At 39.7% G+C, this 17,378-nt stretch overlaps 1 long non-coding RNA gene across 1 annotated transcript in view; it reads right to left on the minus strand.

The window, feature by feature from the left end:
- The window catches only part of LOC138362103 (uncharacterized), a 27,051-nt gene extending 9,994 nt beyond the window's left edge, over positions 1–17,057 (minus strand). Inside the window, exons 1-2 of the long non-coding RNA XR_011227415.1 lie at positions 17,042–17,057; positions 11,336–11,468 (exon numbers count right to left, since the gene is read on the minus strand). This is a non-coding gene — a long non-coding RNA (uncharacterized lncRNA). The remainder of the gene's footprint in view (positions 1–11,335; positions 11,469–17,041) is intronic.
- Between the last annotated feature and the right edge of the window lie 321 nt (positions 17,058–17,378).

Raw genomic sequence — 17,378 nt, forward strand, 5'->3', positions numbered from 1 at the left:
CAAATTGATTAGATGTTTTTCTAAATATAAAGATCGACCTGAGGGAATTTTATGAATTATGGACTAATTAAACAAAAAATAGGTAATTTTACTTGAAGAACAGATACCAGAGAATAGTTAGTGAGTACATTTATATTGTATAATGGGAGAAAGCCCCTGGTAGCCGCGAATTAAAATAACCACCTACATTAATTGATAACTAGGAAATAGTATCTGGAAACTTTATCTGAACGAAAACACAATACCAATTTGTTTAGATGTTTTTCTTAATATAAAGATCAACAGTAAGGAATCTTATTCATTATGGACAAATTAACAAAAAAAAACGATAATTTTCATTGAGGACCATATATTAGAGCATACTTAGTCACTTATATATTAAAAGTATTGTGTATTTTGAACCATTGGGGTTGTAAACAAACAGAACGGCCTACCCGAAAAGTCGTAACATAAACTGTTGCATATGTTTGCTAATTTATTATTTGATAAATGATTATTATTAATTTACGACAACTATAGAGGTTTCCCATTAGTTAAATTACTGTAGTCTGACTAAATGCTACTACAAAACATATATAAATCCTGGGAAAGTCACAATGACCAGCGACATTACAGCATAGAGGGTTAAATAGTAACAGGCAACTGTCGGCGAACGAAAAATTCATTTCCAAATTTATTAGATGTTTTCCTAAATATAAAGATCGATAGGCTGGAATTTTCTGGATTATGGCCTAATTAAGGCAAAAAATATATATTTTTACTTGAAGAACAAATATCAGAGCATAGTCAGTGAGTTATAGAATAATAAGAGTGTGGTATTTCATTGTATAACAAGAGATAGTCCATGGAAGCGAAAATAGACGTAGTTTTACACAAAATAACGTCCAAAAACAGCCGTAGAGTCAAACGGCAAATGTTGACGTTCTTTTTAAGAGGACAGGTTGGTACATCAAGCCTTGCAGGCCTCCAGACTGCCATCATTACATGGCACTCTGAGGCACCGGGCCACACCCAATTCTGATGCTACAATTACACAGCCTTAGCAGGCCCCACCAACAGTATCAACTAAGGCCCGTTTGTGTTTTTATTGTAGACATATTATTAGTAGTTATTAATTTAATTTGCTGAAATAATAGTAGATTAGACCACCATATGTGGCTTGATTAATAATTATAATTGTAACAATAAGGTAAACAAATACTGCTTTTACCATTTTCATAAGGTGGTGCAAGTTGCATTTGTCCCTCCCATTGTGTAAGTTCTAGCAAGCTGAATCAGAATATATACAGTCCACTTACTTACTAATTAAGAACTAATAACTAGCTCAGAAGAAAAATAATCAAATAAAAATAATATAATATTAAAGTCAATTAAAAAATTAATAAAGTAAATAATGAATATTCACAAAATATAAATACAATTAAAGCTTGCTAGGATTTTCCTACATAATTTATGGTCCTTTGAACTTAGATACAAGATCCTGATTAGGATCTATATAAATATTAGTGCAATATTTACACAATATTTACATTTACATTAATTATAGCAGGAAGACATTGCTATACATTTTTCTAGCCTAACTTTTTCAATCTCGGCTAATAATGAACAGAACTTACAAACAAGCACTATTATTGTTCCAAAGAACAATTGTGCTTTTTCATTACCAGAGGTTGATAAGAAGCTAATTAATTTACTCATAAATGTATATATATATAATTTGATGGGTTTACATAATATTGCCCCATTATTATAACAATTACTGCATGTCACATTATTTACAACTAATTCTTGCACAAGGGTAGAACATTTTAGGCTGGTGTTGTACAGCAACCTAGTCTAATTTATTGTGCTAATCTGGTGTAAGGGTAAGAATTTACACTTGTCTAGAGTTGAACATATATTACAACCTAGCAAGCACATATTTTATGCGTTTCTTAAGACAACCCTGAGTTGTGTTTTCTACATATTATTACCATAACTATAGTAATAATTTAACTATAATCATTTCACCTTTGAGTGTTAATCTGTGTCTCTGTACCAATTAAGAGTGATTTTGAGGAGCTCACTTGAGGTAAATCCAAGATAGATACAAGGTTACCACTCAAATTATAGTGTGTATGATTATATAATGTGTATTTTAAATGATAAACAGCTCTAGTTCGGAAACTAGTAGTTCTACCTAGCTCAAGTGCTAGAAACTGTCCAAATCAAAGTCCAACAAGACTTAGCACTAGTACATCTGCAGCACGGCTAGCAAATACAGCCATTATGTCTACTGCCAAAAATGTATAAGCGACCCTCACTGGAATGAAGGGCCACTTGATCCAACAGATCAAAAAATGCGATGATTTATGTAATCAAACTCCAGTTGATTATGTAGAACTGGAAGGCCATCATAAGGTGGCAGAGACCAAATATCAACATGGACAAATGCAAATCCTGAAATATCAGGATGTACTTGCTACTTCTAACATCGACGAAGAGGCAATGATCGCTGTAGTACAAGAAAACGCAGCATATGAAGATACAATACAAACAAAGTTACAACACTTTGACAAGTTAATAACCATACACAAGGCCACTACAAGCATTGCAGCTACAAGTTGCCAAATCCCGACACAACCATAAGTCAAATTACCATCACTCAGTCTCCCAACTTTCTCTAGTACAGAGGACGAGAGTTGGGACAACTTCTGGAACAAATTTGTCGATTCTGAGGATTCTAATGCCAATGTAGCAAAGACAACAAAACTTACATATTTGTAAGTTGTCTTAATGGATGAAGCGTTAAAAGTAGTCTGTAATTTGACCTTTACTGATGATTGTTATGATACTGCAGTACAGCTCCTTAAGGATAATTATGCTAAGCCAGAAAGAACTAACAGACTTCTAACACAGAAGCTGTTGGATATAACCCCTCCAGATGGAACAGCTGACTCACTCCAAGCTTTGAGATTGGAGCTTGAGTCCTTGCTCAAGGCGCTTAAGAATAAAGTGAATCTGGAGGAATCGGACTGGATAATCTAAGTCCATATGAAACGTAAATTACCCAGTGACGTACTGGATAAGTTGTTTGTCTTATAAAATAAATCTCTGACAGAAAAGGAGATAACAAAAGGTTTGCGATCCATCATATAAAGACAACGAGATAACACAGATGGAAAAGCGACATCTAAACCTTCTTCTACCACTAATAGTAAACAACAGAGTACAAACAGTACTCCAAATAAATCTAAAACAACTTCCCCCTCTTCAAAGTGTAAACAAGGCAGCATAGGCACATATACAGTGGGGTCCCTCCAAACCTACTATTAATGTGTCACCTAAAACGGTGACTCCCCAAGATGCTGTGAACGTCTGGAGGCCATGTGTGTTCTGTGAAGAACAACATACCATGTGCAACTGCAAAGCTTACCCTGATCGTGCTACACGTACAAAACGACTTAAGGAGTTACGTAAATGTACCAGGTGTATAAGGACACATAATACCGACACCTGTGCAACTCAAATACGCACCTGTAATTGATGCCATAAGGGTCAACACCACACAGCACTTTGTGGGGACTCAAGTATAAAGTCTGCCAAACCACAAGAGGAGGAAGGAACTTCCACATCAGTACAGCTTTGTACTGTGTTACCTGACGTAAGTGTCTTCTCAACAAGGTCTGATCATAAATCAGCTCTACCTACTGCTCAATTGATCATTAAAACAGAAAGACCAAGGTCACCATACGTGGATTATTTGATCAAGGATCCCAAATGACCTTCATCTCAAAAGAATTGGTAGATGCCCTGAAACTCAAAACTGTACAAGAGACACGAATAGACATAGCAGGATTCCTGACTAACTCGGGAATTCAAGTCTTCAAGGTAGTACAACCTAAAGTACGTTTAGGCAGTTATGTCCGAGCGATAGAAGCTCTTGTAGTAGATAGATTCCCACCAGACCTGTATGTATATGGTCTAGGGTCAACAGCCAAATTCCTGAAAGAAAAGGGAATCAAATTGGCTGACAAAATCACATCAGAGAACCTCTCCAATATTGGAATCCTTATGAGATCAGATATCTACCATAAGATTATCAAAGGAGAGGATGAAAAATAGGGAATGAACCTGTTACCGTCTGCAGGTGGCTATTTGCTAACAGGCCCAGTATTACGACTGAAGCAACCCGCACCTGTAGACCACCAACATGTCAACCCAGTAATGGTTGCATGACTCGGAGAACAGTCTCCACTACTATTCAGAGACATGTCCGAAGATGAGCTTGATCCTCCTGTACATAAAATATGGGACCTGGCAACTCTCGGCATTGTCCCTGAACAACCTAGTCCAGATGACGACTGGACTTACAAACAATACCTGGAGTCGGTTATCTACAGAGATAATCGATATTGGGTCAGATTACCATGGAAGTTGAATCACCCTCAGGTACCCATCAACAATTTTATGGAACAAAACAAATTAAGATCACAGGTGTTGTGTTTACAAAGACATCCTGAGAACTTGAAATTGTACAATGAAATAATACAGAAGCAACCCAATGACAAATTTATCGAAGTTGTCACAAATGATAACCCAAGGGAAGGGCACTACCTGCCACATCACCCTGTACTGAAAATCTCACCTACTACCCCATTATGGATAGTATTTAATAGCAGCAATAAGACCAGGCAGAATAGTGTTTCGTTAAATGACTGCCATCAAACTGGCCCCTAGCCTGATACAAAGGCTATACGACATGCAGTTAAAGTACCACATCGGGACTTACGCATATACGGCCGACATCAGCAAGGCTTTCCTTAGGGTAGGTCTCCAAGAAGAGGACCGTAACTACACAAAGTTCCTATGGATCAAGGATCTTAACAATCCAAACAGTGAATTAATCACTTACAGGTATGCGTTTGTTTTGTTTGGTGTCACATCTTCCCTGTTTCTGCTTCAAGCTACCTTAGACATGCACATGAAGAAGACCAATAGCCCAAATAAAACAGAAATTAGCAATAACTTGTATGTGGACGATTTTCAAGGAACAGCCAACAGTGAAAGTAAACTGCTGAGCATATATCACAAGGCCAATTGAGAATTTAATGGGAACAAATATGCCTCACCAGTCGTGGGTCTCCAACAATGTCAAATTAAATCAACTGATCGAAACTGATTTTCCCAACTACCAGGTACCCAAGAAGACAAAAGTACTAGGCGTTGAATGGGATACAACAGCAGATCAGTTGACAATCAAGTCGGTGGAGCCTAACACCACCAACCTAGCAATGAGAAAATTACTCTCACAAGTCAACAAACCCTTCGACTCATTGGGACTATTAAGTCCAATCTTAATTAATGGAAAGTTGATAATGCAGGAATATTGGCAACAAAAGATAGGTTGGGATGATCTTCTAACATATATCTTACAAGAAAAATGGCAAGGGCTAGTGAAAGATTTAAGTATCCTAGAGTCTGTCAAGGTCCTTCGAAACAGTGAATGAAAAAGAACCAATTAAGCAACATGTATTCTGAGATGCCTCAGGAAAGGCTTATGGCAAAGTAGCTTAACTGGTCTCAAATGGGCAAGCCAATTTGCTCACATCAAAGGCCAGACTGGCACCGTTAAAGAAACGATCATTGCCACAACTGGAATTAACAGCCTTACTGCTAAGTGTAAGATTGGCTCATTATCTGATCAAGGCCTTAAGCAACATCCACTTTGAAGAAACAGTGGTATGGTCAGATAATGAGGCAGTGCTACAATGGGTTAAAAACAATAATAGTAAAAATCCTTACGTAAGTAACCGCGTTAAGGAAATACAAGTGTTGTCAGCAGGGTACAAACTGAGATATGTACTCACCAAAGAGAATCCAGCTGACTATCTCTCACGAGGCCTGACTTTACGGCAATTAACAAAGGCAGAGATGTGGTTCAATGAACCTCAGTGGCTAATCAGCGACCAGTGGCCTAAACAAAAGCCACAAGTCATTGTGACCAATGTCACTGTTCCCACTGAGAACCCAGAACTACCTCGAACATTGGTAATTGATCCTAATCGGTACTCTGAACTGAAAAAACGAATAGGTGTCACCCAAGTAGTGTTTGGTTTTCTAAAGAAAATAAAAATCAAGCATAAATTCCCTAGTGCCCTAAGGTACTGGGTCAAAAGAGCTCAGACATACACATTCGGGACAGAATTTGACAATGTCCCTTACAAAATGATATGGGTCTCTGGTTAGACACCAACAATTATAGCATAATCAGATGCGGAGGCTGCTTACAGCATGTGGACATAGATCTGGAAGCAAAAATCTAATATTGCTTCCTCGTCACCACATAGTAAGCAAACAAATTGTGTTACACATACACAAATACAACACTCTGCAGGGTGGGGTATTAGATACTCTCACAGACTTAAGACAACAGTACTGGCTACCCGAAGGTAGGCAGCCAGTAAAATCCATAATTAAATCCTGTGTTATTTGCCGGAGACACGATGCCAGAGTGTGTCCATATCCAGTCCCTCCTCCACTTCCAATGGAACGAGTTGTATATATTCGTCCCTTTGAGACCACAGGAGTAGATTTCACAGGAGCACTAACACTAACAGGCACCAAGGACAAAAACCAGTAAAGGCATATATCTGTCTTTTCACTTGTGCCACAACAAGGGCAGTCCATCTAGAAGTGACTCCCGATATGAGTGCCGAGGCATTCTTACAGGCTTTCCTCAGGTTTGCTTCACGTAGATCCACCCCTAAGTTGATGATCTCAGACAATGGGTCCAACTTAGTGGCTGGAGAAGCATGTCTGAGGAAAATCTGGACGCACCCAAAGGTGTGCACGGCCCTAAATCAACGGCTGTGCCACTGGAAATTCATAACTCCAAGAGCGCCATGGCACGGAGGCTTCTATGAACGCATGATTGGTACGGTGAAACGTTCTCTACGGAAAACCCTACACTGCAAAAAGATTGACCTAGAAAAGCTCCAAACTGTAGCCATAGAGATAGAAGAACGAGGTAATAACCGACCACTTACCTGCCTTTCTAATGATGTTTTGCAGCGTGAACCATTAAGTTTAGCTCATCTGATGTATGGGAGACCTCTCACCACCCTTGTGTCCCTTACGGACGAGGAAGCAGAGGATCCTTCATATATCCGAGAGAGTGATTTGGTTCAACGTTTCAAACATCTATCATGGGTGATAAGTCGGTGGAATGACGTATGGACTCAAGAATATGTTACTGCTCTGAGGGAGTATCATTATGGGGCAAACAACCCCTAAAACACAATTATCTTGAACCCTGGTGATATAGTTCGGGTGGACAACAATGAGCCACGCTCAGAGTGGCCTATAGGCCAAATAGTTTCTGTTCATCCAGACAGCCAGGGCATCTTGAGAATAGTGAAAGTAACATGCCGAGGCAACACTACTCTCAAAACATTAGAGAAATTAGTTCCTTTAGAACTGGCAGAACAAGAAGACGTTCAACGACTTTCAGCACCCGAAACGCCTAGTACGGGACATCCGTCCCCCAAAGGACTGCAGCACAATAATGAAAACTCAAATTAAAGCAACACTATAATTCTGAAGGAGAGGAATTAAGTGATCGCAGTCCTTACCGGGACTTCGACCCATGTTCCTCCCCTCCCCTGGACCTATGTCGGAAATCTGACACACATAATAACATAAGCTACCCCCATAAAGGAAAAGAGAATGGGTGATTCTGTGACGTCATCGACGTCACATATTCATATCAACTCTAATTTCTTTTAAACAACAGTCTAGTGTTTATACTTAATAAAAAAGTGTTCACTAGGCCTGAATATAATTTCCAACAACAGGAATATAGCTTAACTCTCTATTCCTTAAACATAAATAGAACCCTCAAACATTTGAGGACGTCTCCCCTAGAGCGTCGTCCCATATCAGAATCATAACAAACAACACGAAACGAGTCGTCGACCCTAACTCAACAACAACAACAACAACACGAAACGAGTGCTCCTGAGAGAGAATTGTGATACTAGTCTCGCATGATAGAACTACTCTGTCCCAAGAGATCTACCACAACAACACCTCTACCACACAACTGGAGCACTTGAGTATCCGACTATCTAGTATTCTGTTTTAATTGATGCATCTTTTAATATAGTTGGGTAACCGGTTATGAAGAGAGCTTTATAGCTTACACAAGTACATTTACTCAGGTTTACACACACATATTCCATGTCATACCTGTACTTATATGTTTAGGAAACCATTATTAATTTCTTACATCTCAAACATGTAATTGTGAGAGAAGTTAGTGAAGCAGGAAGCTGGCTCCCAACATAATTATACAAATTTGTTACCCTGCTGTACAACAAGTCTTGTTGGCCTCCAGACAGCCGCCATTACGTGGTACTCTGAGGCACAGGGCCACACCCAATTCTGTTGCTACACTTACACAGCCTTAACAGGCCCCACCAACAGTGACAGCTAAGGCCCTTTTGTTTAATACTGTAGACATAGTATTAGTAGTTATTAATTTAATTTGCTGAAATAATAGTAAATTAGACCACCATTTGTGGTATGATTTATAATTTATATATCAAAGACTAGGTAAATAATTTGTGGTTTATGAAGGATCCACTTCCAAGTGGTTTAAGCCACAAATTGTACCCCCAATTGTGTGTGATCAATTCTAGCAGCTGAATCAGAATATATACAGTCCACTCACTACTAACTAACTTATTACTAACTTACTTACTAAGAACTAAGAAAACTAATAAAAGAAAACTTATATAATATTAAAGTCAAACAAAAATATATATTGAATAATTCATTAAAGAAAATGAATTAAAACTGCTAGGATTTTCCCACAGGCGGTTATCTTATTAAACAGCTTTATTACAGGTATTATGTAATTTATTGAAAAAGTTTTGGCCAGAAACATTTAAGGCAACTGCCGTGAAGTGCATTATTCTTCTTTGTGGTGTGACGATAATCTCTTTCAAGAGAGATTGAGCCTGCTCTTCCCTACCTAAAGTTACGTTCAGTCTACAAGTATAAGATGCTACATTCAAGATACGTCCGCCAGTAGCACAAAACGTTTTGACCAGGAGGCAAAACGTACCCTAAACCCCCAACTCCACACTCCCTCCACGCCGGCTCGTCATCAACCAGCCAACTACCCATCCCAGCCTGCCTGCTTCTGATTGGTGACTCGCCGACTGCACACCTGCACACTGCACCTCAGCGCCATCTACCTGAGTCGATGTCTGAGCTTGGACCAGCCATCAACTTCAGAATATTCTTTGTGCTCTAAGAGCTGACATCTCTCTGGCATACAAAGCTCTAAGCTCTGTATACTAAGGGAGGTCTCAGCCATAGCCAATATTCTCAGCACCATTTCACCATTTACTATTTTATATATTGTGTTTTTGCATTTATCTTTGTTATTGAATTGCACTATTCATTTCCCCGAGACTTGTCTTTATTTTTATTTATGTTTAAAGTATATATTAAAGTTTCATTGTTCATACTTTGTGTTTTACGTGTTCCTCCCTCTCACTTACCACAGACAACAGGCAAGCAGTCTATCTTTTTTTTTGTAAGTGTGACCAGGCATTGATACGTGCCATTAGAGGACTGCCGAACATCTACACTCTAACACTTTCCCGTCACAGTGGACAGTAGAAAATAATTTTGATGGAAACAGCAGATGAGGCCATAGAAGGCAGCTTTTTCTTATATGTACCCAAACTCACTTTATATTTATATATGAGTAATACATCGGAGTTGAAGGAACTCGCAAGTATTAGTCATTTGGAATAGTACTTCCAGAAACTCATGTGTAATGATCATTAGACATAAGGTTCACGTAGTCAGTGGCAAAGTGAATCTTATATGTACCATAGCTACACCTTGTTTTGTCCCGTGAAACTTATGTATACTATAGTAAAGCTGTGTACAGCTACGAACACTTAATCTCACTCTATTCCAAGCTTTTGGCAGCCACCTCCACCCGTTCACCCTTCCAGGTCTGGAGAAACAATTGAACTTTTCTTGGAATACTTCACATTTGGACTCCTTGGCCATGGGGTGCTGACCCATCACTGTGACTTCTAGCATAAAAACACTGTTGATTTCCGTGTGTGTTAAACCGAAGTTTTTTCTAATTGAATTAAGTACCAGTATTATTTTCAGCCCTGTGCTACCTTAGTGATTCATCGTTTGCAGAAGATATCATAAACAGTTATGATGATCAAACCACAACTCAGACGATGGAGACGTGACGACGTTTCGGTCCTTCCTGGACCATTATCAAGTCGTGTGATTATGGTCTAGTATGACTTGATAATTGTCCAGGACGGACCGATCTACGTGTTCTTCTGAGGCGAGGTTTCGTCATCATTTCTTAAGCCACATTAATATAACTCATCGTCTTCATTAACAGTTCCCAAACTGATGGTTCAACACTCAGAGCCCCGCAAATGAGCGTCAAAAGTAGCTCCACAAGGAACAATTTCAATAGGAAAGTGACAGCTGATTCTTTCCTAAACACTCATCAGCTTCTTAGATAAAGAGCATCATATCCAATAACAATTTTGTTGCGAGGTGTTCATGGATGAGTTGGGGAATAGTTTGGTTATTGACTGCGATGTCCCCTCTGCATCTGGACACAAGTTGACTGACAACTGAGAGGCGGGACCCAAGTGCAGAAGAACAACCACCGCAAGCACAATTAGGCGAGTACAACTAGATAATTACTGTGTTATAGTAATAGGGTGAAACATCATTAACCATTAATAATGGTTTACATCTTCTGACGTATGACCTTGATAAATTTAATCAGTGAATGCGTTTTACCTCTACTTTTCTTTCTGAAATACGGGTCATGTTAGTCACACCGGTGTCAATATTGGTGTCACATATCCAGTCAACGAACTCCTTTCATCAGGTAAATGACTCAACCAAAATCCTATGGTATTCCCTATTGTTCCAATGTTCATCCCTGGGGTTGAATCCTGCTTATTGAAGTAGAGTTCAGCTTGGCTATAGTTAACACAGTGCTATGGCAACTCGACATTTATTCTCGCCACCATCTTACAGAACAGATCCACGTAACGTGAACACTCTGATGCTTATACTGGAGTAGTGATATTGCTCTTGGTTGCAACGAGAGCAGGAGAGGATTGCACGTACACAAGTTATGCAAGTAGCAGCCGTCTTGCACAAATCAATATACAGATGGAGAGGAAAGGCCGCATTTACCTGCAATCACTCTAAGTAGTCAGGGAAGGAGACAGATAGTGTACCTACAAAAGGATAGACAATTCCTTATGAGAAAAGACTGTACCTGTATACGGGGGTGACGGAAGCGTTTTTGTACCAAAGGACCAGGAGCACCGGTTCTTCGGGGTTGAGGGAGTTAATGTTGCAGGGAAGTTTGGCTGTGGACCCTCTTACAGCTGTCACCGCCACCAGAGTACCTGATGAATACGGACACACGACACAGTTAACCTGTTGTCCAAACATCGGTAACTAATTATAATTATATTATATTATATATATATATATATATATATATATATATATATATATATATATATATATATATATATATATATATATATATATATACATACAACCTGAACCCGGCCATGCGTTGCTGAGCCACAGTAACCCTCCCCCTGTCCCCAAATCCTCCCACCATTCCCCCGTCCCTCCATCCTAGTCCTTCCATCCATGCTCCACTTCCCCGTCCCCTCGTCCTGCTCACCATTTTCCCTTTCCCGTTGTCCTCCACACCATCACCTTGTCCCCACCATCCCCCCACTCCCCTGTCGCCTCGTCCTCCCCACCATTACCCCCACCCCAGTCCCTTCGTCCTCCCCACCATTCCCCACTCCTATCCCTTCGTCCTCCCCACCATTCCCCACTCTTATCCCCTCGTCCTCCCAACCATTTCCAACTCCCTCATCCGATACTTTCCCAAATGATCTAATGTTTCCATCAGAAAAATGGGAAACCATCATCATCTCTCACCATCTCTGAAAAATAAGAACGGATTCAAAACAGAATGAAAAAAATGAAAAAATATAAAAATACACTATACTCACAAAATGAACAGTATGGTAAACAATACAGCTCAATTCCCACTCAATGTCACACAAAATAATTAAATTAAAATGAAAATAAATTCAAATCTATGAAAATTCAATTTATCAAAGAACTGGAAATATTGAAATGGAATTTTAACATATTTAGTATAGCGTGTGTTAATAAAAAAAATCCTGTCACAGATGTGGAATATATATAGTAGGAATATAAAAACATGCACGTATTCGAATGGAACGTTGTGTCAAAATTTCAAAGAAATCGGTGTAGAACTTGAGAGATTAGAGATTTTGATCAAACGAACATTTACATTTTCATTTATACTAAATGTACCCGGCCTCACATTGCTGTGGTGCGTTGCTGAGACACAGTAACCTTTTCTCTGTTTCCCAGTCCTCCCCACCATTTCCCTCTCCCCCATCCCCTCGTTCTTCCAACCATTCCCCACTCCCCCCTCCCGGTCCAGCTCGTTGTTGCCATGGAAGGGCTTGGTGGGCAGCTGCCGGAATGTGATCCTCCTTAAGACAGTCCTGTGTCCTTTTGTCGCCTTGTGCTCCTGCTGCTGTCTTCTTTGATTCTGCTGGACACCTTTCCTTATGTTTCGTTTTTCTCTCCCTCTTCTCCTATCTGCTCTTCGTTTCCTGCCGACCTTTTGCTTGTTTTGGTTATTCTTTTGGACTTCTATTTTGACGCCCGGGTGCTTGAGGAGGCATACTCTTGCACCCGTAGAACTGTAGTACCCGACGTCGAGAGCGAGGGAAACCTTTTATTGTCAATCCTCCTTTCGTCACTGAACCCGATCTCGATGGACTGATGGTTTTTAAGGTTGGGTTTGTGGGGCGTATACTCACGACGCACTCCTAGGAGGCCCCGACATGATCAGCGATAGCTTCTTGTGGGGTGTCCAGCCTCTAATTGTGGCTCCATGGTGGGTATGGGGGCACTTTCGTGAATGAATGTTTTTCTTTTCGTACCTATGTCGCATTCTATTCCTCTTTTACCTTCTCAGGCTCGTGGGGTGGGCGACCAAGCCCCACGAGTCGGACCGTGTTGGAAGACCGGGCTTTGTTGTCCCCACTGTGTTGGGCCCTGACCTTACTCCTCCTTTGACCTCTCTGACTACTCCCCTCGGCTCCTCTCCCTCCTCTATGGTTGGGTCGAGCCCCAAGCCCCTATTGGTGACCACCGCGTCCCCTGGCACGGCTCAGTCTTTAGCTGTGACTACTGCGCCTTTTAACCCCTCTCTCTCTGGGGGTTCTCAATGCCGTCCTCAACACGGCCGCACTCGCTCGATTCCTTCCCGTACTGATGCGTATCAGGCTTTCTTTGCTCCCGCTTCGTGGGCCAAATACTTTGATCTCCTTCCTCTTGATTCTATGCCTCCTGACGATTTTTCCCTTCATAGGCACCTTGATGCTTCAGTAGATGCGTCTGTTACGTGAATTTTCATAGATTTCGATTTACTTTCATTTTAATTTAATTATTATGTGACTTGCGTTGGAATTGAGCTGTGTTGTTTGACCATACCGTTCATTTCGAGAGTATAGTTTATTATTTTTTCATTGTTTTCATTTCATTTTCTTAGCTGTTTTTCTAATATTTCAGGGATGGGAACATCAGATCACTTGATGTTCCCAATTTTCTGATGGGAACATCAGATCATTTTTCATTTGGGAATGCATCAGACGAGTAAGTGGGGAATGGTAGGGTGGACGAGCGGACATGGAAGGGGGATAATGGTGGGGAGGACATGGGAACAGGGAAGTTGGAGATGGTGGGGACGAGGGGGACAGGTAAATGGAGAAGGGTAGGGAGGACGAGGAGACTGGAGAGGGGGGGAATGGTAGGGAGGACAGGGAAGTGGGAGATGGTGGGGGAGGACGAGTGGGCGGTGGAGTGGGGGGAATGTTTAGGATAACGACGACACACAGCACCGCTCCTGTGCCAGGTAAGTCTACCACGGGTTCACCATAGCCTGTGCTACTTGCCCCGCTCCTGTGTCAGGTAAATTACGGGCTCACCATAGCCCGTGCTACTTGGAACTTGTTCCGAGTAGCTGAATCTATAACAACATAGGATGACGAGGGGACGGTGGAGTGGGGGATGGTGAGGATCACAAAGGGACGGGGGAGGAGGGGAATGGTGGGGATGACAAGGGGACTGAGGAGTGAGGAACGGTTGGAAGAATGAGGGGATGGGGAAGGGGGATATGGCGGGGAGGATTTGGAAACGGGAAGGTTGCTGTGTCTCAGCAACGCGTAGCCGGGTACAGTTAGTAGATTATATATAAATATATATTTATATATATGTATATAAAATATAGCCTCATTCAACTTTGACACTTGCATACACCCCTGCTGCTAATGTTAAATACCTGCTTACCTTTACCGCTATATTCGTTAAGCTAAATAATTGTAGTTACTATACTCTGACGCCCTTACACAAGGGACGCCGATACTGTATGTCTACGTGCCTTAAAGGCTGTCTCTTCCACGGTACATCTATATCTGTAATAAACTCCTCTGAACTTGCTCCCATACCAAAGAACTTCTATGTCCTCCTCTAATAACCATGGAGCTTTTGCCCTAAACAAACTATTGAACATTGTATTTGATTATGTACTCAGTGGCTTTCTAGCTGACGAACTCGACACCTCTGAGGTTTAGTTAACATACAAAACTGATTATTTACCACCACTCTGTAGTTTCGTGGTGCCGTAAACTATTCAGTACTATAACTCTCTAAGGTACTTCTGTTCTGTCAAATACTTTGGAAACATCAACAAAGTAAAACACCCCAATCTTCTTAAGAGACTTACCAAGCAGGAACGTATTTCTTATTATCGTTAGATATTTATATATTTCATATCAGGTAGGCAAATTAGCTTTAAAATGAGGTAATGTCCACTCTGAATAAAATTCTGTGTTTACTTATAACTCAGAGAAGTAGTTTTATCGAGATCCCAATCTAACACTTCATCAGCAGATACTAGTTAAGTTGCTTCTATTGATCGTTGATTCTATTGTTAAGTTGATTCTAGCAATCTTCTGAAAGGTATCTTTGACATATTATATCTTATATCTATATTATATGGTGGACAAGCATATTATATCTATATTATATAGTGGACAATAGCCCACTTGTCCATTTTTCTGATGCAATTAAAAACCTGAATGTCAGAAAAAATAGCATTAGTGAATTTGGTCATCTTGACCTGGCCGAAAGTAAAGTTATTTAACAATGTCTACGCTTCAATGGCTGTAAACTATGGGGCCTGCAAGATGTTGACCTTGGCAAGCTACATTTTGAATGGAAGAAATAGTCTACACATATCGTGAGTGTTCCTCCGCGGACTCGTTGCAATTTCTAATCTGGCTTTATGCTCGCACTCACACTTGATAAAATAATTCATAAGCTAATCAAATAATTTTGTCTGGGAAATCACCCATCCAGTAAACTCGGTTGTTTTCTTCAGGTACTCACTTATCACTGGTCACTACTACTTTTCCGGAAATATATGCTTAATAGGAAATGTTACTTAATTATGAATGATTATATATATATTTTTCTTTTTTTTCTTTTAAACTTTGAAGGGGTACCACCTCTGGTGCAAGTGTAGAGACCCATAGCCTCGGAGAAGAAAATAAAGAGCACTCAGAGAAGATCTTGTGGATCCTCACGGAACACTTTGATCATATTATATATATATATATATTATATATATATATATATATATATATATATATATATTATGCACAGACTACCCTATTCCAGTAGCTGAAGTTTATAACTTTTTAGACACTCAACCCACCAGGAGACTCGAACACTGGCCAACAAGGTGGCAGTTGCATGCTGTATCCACTACGCTATACTTCAAAGCCATTAAGAGAGGTAGGAATTCTGGGGTATTTAACCAACCAGAAATTCCAATCCTCTCCCAGGCGATGAGATAGTGTGGGACCTCGGATGCTCTTTCATCGGTTCCTGTTATATGGGAAAACTCAGTGCCAAATGCTTAAAGCACAGACTACCCTATTCCAGTAGCTGAAGTTTATAACTTTTTAGACACTCAACCCACCAGGAGACTCGAACACTGGCCAACAAGGTGGCAGTTGCATGCTGTATCCACTACGCTATACTTCAAAGCCATTAAGAGAGGTAGGAATTCTGGGGTATTTAACCAACCAGAAATTCCAATCCTCTCCCAGGCGATGAAATAGTGTGGGACCTCGGATGCTCTTTCATCGGTTCCTGTTATATGGGAAAACTGTTATATGGTGGGTTGAATGTCTAAAAAGTTATAAACTTCAGCTACTGGAATAGGGTAGTCTGTGCATTAAGCATTTGGCACTGAGTTTTCCCATATAACAGGAACCGATGAAAGAGCATCCGAGGTCCCACACTATCTCATCGCCTGGGAGAGGATTGGAATTTCTGGTTGGTTAAATACCCCAGAATTCCTACCTCTCTTAATGGCTTTGAAGTATAGCGTAGTGGATACAGCATGCAACTGCCACCTTGTTGGCCAGTGTTCGAGTCTCCTGGTGGGTTGAGTGTCTAAAAAGTTATATATATATATATATATATATATTATATATATATATATATATATATTTAAGATGAATAGGAAAACCAGGGACATACTGAACATCTTGTTTCAGATTCTTTACTTTAAAATGCATAACGTTTCGAATACTTCTCGTATTCATCATCAGATCTAAAAGAAAAAACAGAAATCACAATCAAATAGCTGGTAAACAAAGAACTCATACTGAATATAATTGCATAGGAAAATGCTTAAAAAACAAAACACTTAAGCGCACTTAAAGCGATCAATACAAATAAAACTTACTAACTGTCACATATATTAAAGCTAATTTAAAAATCCAATTAACTACAAGATGAATTTTATAACTACTAAAACAAACCATTCTATTAAACTTACGTGAAGTGATCAAAAGTGAAACTTGATACCTGAAACATAGATACTAAACACTATAACAAATATATATATAATGACTACAAATCTACAAAGAATGTATATAAAATACAAACAGAATAAACGACAATTATAAAGTACTAACAAAAATCTTATAAAAAACTCAAATATTAAATATAATTAAATACCAAAAATGTATTATATATCCTAAATAAAAGATTATATTAATGTACAATGTCAAGACTTGATATAAGTAAGAAAGGGCAAAGACATGGTAAACTAAACAAAATTATAATAAAATTAAACTACCAGAATGAACTATAAATCAAATTACAGGGCCTAC

This window comes from Procambarus clarkii, chromosome 8 (genome assembly GCF_040958095.1).
Source record: "Procambarus clarkii isolate CNS0578487 chromosome 8, FALCON_Pclarkii_2.0, whole genome shotgun sequence".
Lineage (NCBI taxonomy): Eukaryota > Metazoa > Arthropoda > Malacostraca > Decapoda > Cambaridae > Procambarus > Procambarus clarkii.